At 46.7% G+C, this 5,261-nt stretch overlaps 1 long non-coding RNA gene across 1 annotated transcript; it reads right to left on the bottom strand.

Moving 5' to 3' along the window:
* Window positions 1-655: 655 nt before the first annotated feature.
* On the bottom strand, window positions 656-3,019 carry LOC126984237 (uncharacterized). Its single transcript, XR_007736512.1, has 3 exons — window positions 2,987-3,019; window positions 2,867-2,956; window positions 656-2,776 (listed from the first exon to the last, which is right to left on the bottom strand). It is a non-coding gene; the product is annotated as an uncharacterized LOC126984237 (long non-coding RNA).
* Window positions 3,020-5,261: the final 2,242 nt, after the last annotated feature.

Raw genomic sequence — 5,261 nt, 5'->3', positions numbered from 1 at the left:
TTAAATTCTGGAAATTCATCTTCAAATATAGCAGGGTACTGTTTCTAAAAATCTTGATCCTTCTGAGCACTGATTCCTTCGAGGATACAGAGGAAAATGATAGTGGACAGATTAAACCGACCCGTATTATAGGGTAGGATCCATTGGAGGGGGAGGGGGGGGTAGAGGTGGATTCGCGGACTATTCACAGACTGTTCACACACTGTTCATAGGCTATACTTCAGTTTGTTGTCAAATGTTCTCCGAACAGTTGTCAAACAGTCGCTTTATTTGCCACATTCGGCAAAATGTCGCTGACTGCTCGCAGAATTCGTCAACTATTCGTCAATTGTTTTTCAACTTTTCTTCAATTGTTCGCCAAATATTAATTAAAATGTCTCCAACATGTCGTTAAGTATTCATCAACTATTCGCATTTGGACTCTCACTGACTTGCGAATACTTGGCGATCAGTATGGTCGCCAAAATTCGTCAGCAAAAGTAACGAACCGCTAGTCGCCGCTATCGCCAAACGTTCGTCGCTCAGTGAGATACTACCTTTACTACCGAACGGAGTGACTACCTCCTGAAGCAAGAGCAAGATCAAGTCTCTCACGGAGGAGATAGCAGTCAGGATGAGAAGAATGAATGCAGGGGTGAGAGTGGGAGAGGACAATGTATGTGTGTTGTTGAACGCGGATGATGAGGTGGTTATGATTGTGTCTGCTAAAGACTTACAAAGACTATTAGATGTGGTAGGGGGATATGGAAGAGATTTAGGGGTTAGATTTAGTAGTGCGAAGAGCAAGATAATGATAGTTAATAGGTCAGAGAATGAGAGACAAACAACATGGAGACTGGAAGGGAATAAGTTGCAACAGACAAGTATCTAAAAGTGTGGATGGATGCGATAGGGCCAAGAATGAGAAGACAGGTACGACGAGCCAGTGGGTAGGCAGTTTGGGGAGTGCAACAAGGATGAGAGCGAGCACGTATGATTCGTCCGTGTGGTTTGGAAGAGTGTGGCTGTCCCGAGCATTATGCATGGAATGGATGTGGTGACATTGAACGACAGAGATATAGAGAAACTGGAATTGGGACAGAATAGGGTAGCAAGAATGGCACTGAATGCACCAAGGTTTGCAGCAATAGAGGCTCTTAGGGGTGACATGGGATGGAGTACTTTTAGGGAAAGACTAATGAAAGCAACCTTTAGATATAAAGTGAGACAGGAGCGAATGGAGGATGCAAGATTAACACGAAAGTTATACGTGTGGAATGGAACATAAGAAATGGCAAATGGGCGAATATATGTGGGCGAAAGATAGACAGGAATAGTTTGCAAAATAAGTGGATGTATTGACCTTTTGAGGAAAGGCAGAATGTTTTTAAATGGGGAATAACAAACAGCAATAGAGAGGGGTTTGAGTGGGATGTAAGAAAGTGGAAGAATGTGATATATATGGCAGTAAAAGATGAAGGATTGAGCAAGTGGATGAATGAGATGGAAAGACAGGAAACCCTCGACTGTTACAGGGAGAAAGAGGCCCCAGAGAGTGAGGTGTGGTATGAGGGAAGCCTGGGAGGTGATCTTCTTTTCATTGCTAGAGCGCAGTATTTGGATGTGAATGCAAGGAACTATAGATGGTCCGAGTCCAGCAGCAAAGTGTGCCACATGTGTCACAGGGGTGTGAACCAGACTGTGCATCGTGTAGTGCTAGAATGTAAGAAGTGTGACAAAGAGAGAACGAAAGTGATGCAGGTGTTTCTGAGTGAGATGGGACGTGAAGTGATGGGAGGACTGGAAAGGAGTGGATGGTGCTGCTGCTGGGGCTGAGTGGAGAGACGAATGGACGAATGATTGAGGCAGTGAAAAAGTTCTTGGAGAGCACGTGGCGTGGAAGATGTAGGCAATGATATTTTGCCATGATTATGGCACCGTCTTTCTGTATGTTTTGTTTTCTTTTACAGGAGCTGCCGATACAAAGGCCAGGCTGGAGATAAATCTCAAGTCTCCTGTGACATCAAGATCAGGATCAAGATCAAGATCAAGAACAACTTGCGCAATGTTTGCTGTTGTAACTTACCTGTTCTGTAATGTTAGCGTGATCGTGTCGGCTTTTTGAGACCATTCTAGGTACATCCTGCATTTCTTACCGCTGTTAACGTCGGCAAAGTAATTAATTGTAATAAATATAAAAACTCATACCCCTGTAAACTGTTATGTATTCACGTGACGAATGACCTGGACCTTCCACCTCAACCCTCCGCCCCTTCCGGCAGAACATCGACCCAGGCCGCCTGCTGTGTACACAACCAGCTGATTCACGTCACCTGCCACTTTTGTTTCACATCACCTCATGACTCACACCACCTCATGACTCACACAACCTGCTGACTCACATGACCTACCGATTCACACCACCCTCTGACTCACACCACCTGCTAAATCACACCACCTGCTGACTCATACTGCTGACTTACACTGCTGACTCACACTGCTAGCTCACAACACCTGTTGCCTCACACTGCTGACTCACACGTCTAGCTCACAACACCTGCTGACTCGCACTGCTAGCTCACAACACCTGCTGACTCACACGTCTAGCTCACAACACCTGCTGACTCACACTGCTAGCTCACAACACCTGCTGACTCACACTGCTAGCTCACAACACCTGCTGACTCACACTGCTAGCTCACAACACCTGCTGACTCACACGTCTAGCTCACAACACCTGCTGACTCACACGTCTAGCTCACAACACCTGCTGACTCACACGTCTAGCTCACAACACCTGCTGACTCACACGTCTAGCTCACAACACATGCTGACTCACACGTCTAGCTCACAACACCTGCTGACTCACACTGCTAGCTCACAACACCTGCTGACTCACACGTCTAGCTCACAACACCTGCTGACTCACACGTCTAGCTCACAACACCTGCTGACTCACACGTCTAGCTCACAACACCTGCTGACTCGCACTGCTAGCTCACAACACCTGCTGACTCACACGTCTAGCTCACAACACCTGCTGACTCGCACTGCTAGCTCACAACACCTGCTGACTCACACGTCTAGCTCACAACACCTGCTGACTCGCACTGCTAGCTCACAACACCTGCTGACTCACGCTGCTAACTCACACCACCTGCTAAATCATGCTGCATACACACACCACCTGCTATCACACCATCGGCCGACTCACACCACCTGCTGAATCACACTGTTGACTCGCATCATCTGCTGACTCACCGACCATTGAACAGCAATTTTGGTGTTGTAGCGTCTGGTGACTAACAGTCTTACAGGCCTCGGCGGATCTGTGTGTAGAGAAAGGATTCTCTCTCTCTCTCTCTCTCTCTCTCTCTCTCTCTCTCTCTCTCTCTCTCTCTCTCTCTCTCTCTCTCTCTCTCTCTCTCTCTCTCTCTCTCAACTGCATTAACACAGTGAAAATATCCTCTAATGAACACCACTGAGTGCTGGGGATCGAACCCGGGTCTTCCGATTGGAAGTCAGGGCGTAGTTGGTATGCTGCCCTGACTTCCACTCGGAAGGCCCGGGTTCGATCCCCGGCACTCAGTGGTGTTCATTATAGGATCGTTTCACTGTGTTAATGCAGTTTCTCTAATGCATATATACACCGTATGTGCCATAAAGGGTTGATTAAAAGCGTTTCCGACAGTCACGAGTTTAAGGGGGTCACCTTCACCTTCATGTCCACAGTGCGGTGCTGGGGCGTCAGTTACTGGCTGCAGAAGTGGCTTCTTGCGCGGTGACCTTTTTGGCGTAGTTGGTATGCTGCCCTGACTTTCATTCGGAAGGCTAGGGGGTCGATCCCCGGCACTCAGTGGTGTTCATTATGCTTTCTCTCTCTCTCTCTCTCTCTCTCTCTCTCTCTCTCTCTCTCTCTCTCTCTCTCTCTCTCTCTCTCTCTCTCTCTCTCTCTCTCTCTCTCTCTCTCTCTACCTGGACAAAAGGTGGTGAAGTTCATGGCCTTCACCTCCTCCCCGTCAGCCGTGCAGGTCTTGCCGCCCACTGTCACATTCACCAGCGCCTGGACGTGGTAACTTGTGTTCGGTGTCAGGCCAGAGAACGTGTAGATACTGTTCGCTTTTATGCCAGAGAACGTGTACATCGTGTCCGGTGTCAGGCCAGAGAACGTGTGTGTGTTCCTTCGCTGTGTCCATGCAAATGTTTTGTACTCCTGAGCGAGCCTCCTGCTCCCATCTTCCTGTGGGAACATACGAGTGTCTTGAAAAATTATTAAGAATATGTAGTCCTGTTAACTTTCTGTGAGAATCAATTCTTTACCAAAGTTGCTTTCATTCACATCCCCTATTTATGAACAAAAGTTTCTTTGAAACGGACGAGCCTCTCGTTGTGTACCTCGTCTTGGCTGTCTGCACATTTTTGTTTTGTAGCACCACTCACAGTCTACATACACACACAGTCAGACAGCCAGACCGGACAACCCTTTGCCCGCGCATGAGGGGGGGGGGGGGGGCATTGACGTCACGCGCGCTGAGACTCCTCCTCGACTCACCTGCCCCGCAGGATGACACATTCTCATAAATACTTCTGTAGTTCGCTTACATCATCTTCTAACTATTATTTGACAACTGAATTCCGTTCAGAAGACATGAAATGTAATCGTTTATAACAGTATTCCTTTAAATACTTACTCAGAAAATAATTATAAATAAATAGCGTTACAAACATTTCGGAACAGCTTTCACTTCAACTCACCGAGACGTCTTTATTATTGGTTATTGCTATTTTTTCCATGAGTATCGGAAGTTCTGCATTCACTGCCGAGTCTAATGATACAAACAAATTGTCTGTCATATGTCTGAGGCAAGATTTAACGATAAGATAAAGATATAAAGTAAGAGCCGTGGCGCCTTCAGACAATTTGTAAGGAGGCCGCTGATGACTGGGAGAGGCTGTGTAATGGATGCTCTCATGGTACATGTTTATGTTTTATTCGTTATATCTTGCCTCAGACACATGACAGACAATTTATGTTGTTCCTGAGTAAGTATTTAAAGGAATACTGTTATAAACGATTACATTTCATAAAGGAATGTCTCCTAAACGGAATGGAGTTGTCAAATTATAGTTAGAAGATAATGTAAGCGAACTTTATGAGAATGTGTCATCGTGCGGGGCAGGTGAGGTGAGTAGGAGTCTCGGCGCGCGTGACGGCACTGCGCCGTCTGGACTCACTTTTGACACGTGTCCCGTGGCTGGCTGACTGTGTGTATGTAGACTGT

The sequence above is a fragment of the Eriocheir sinensis genome, chromosome 5, assembly GCF_024679095.1.
Source record: "Eriocheir sinensis breed Jianghai 21 chromosome 5, ASM2467909v1, whole genome shotgun sequence".
Lineage (NCBI taxonomy): Eukaryota > Metazoa > Arthropoda > Malacostraca > Decapoda > Varunidae > Eriocheir > Eriocheir sinensis.
This window is presented reverse-complemented; position numbering and strand designations above follow the sequence as displayed.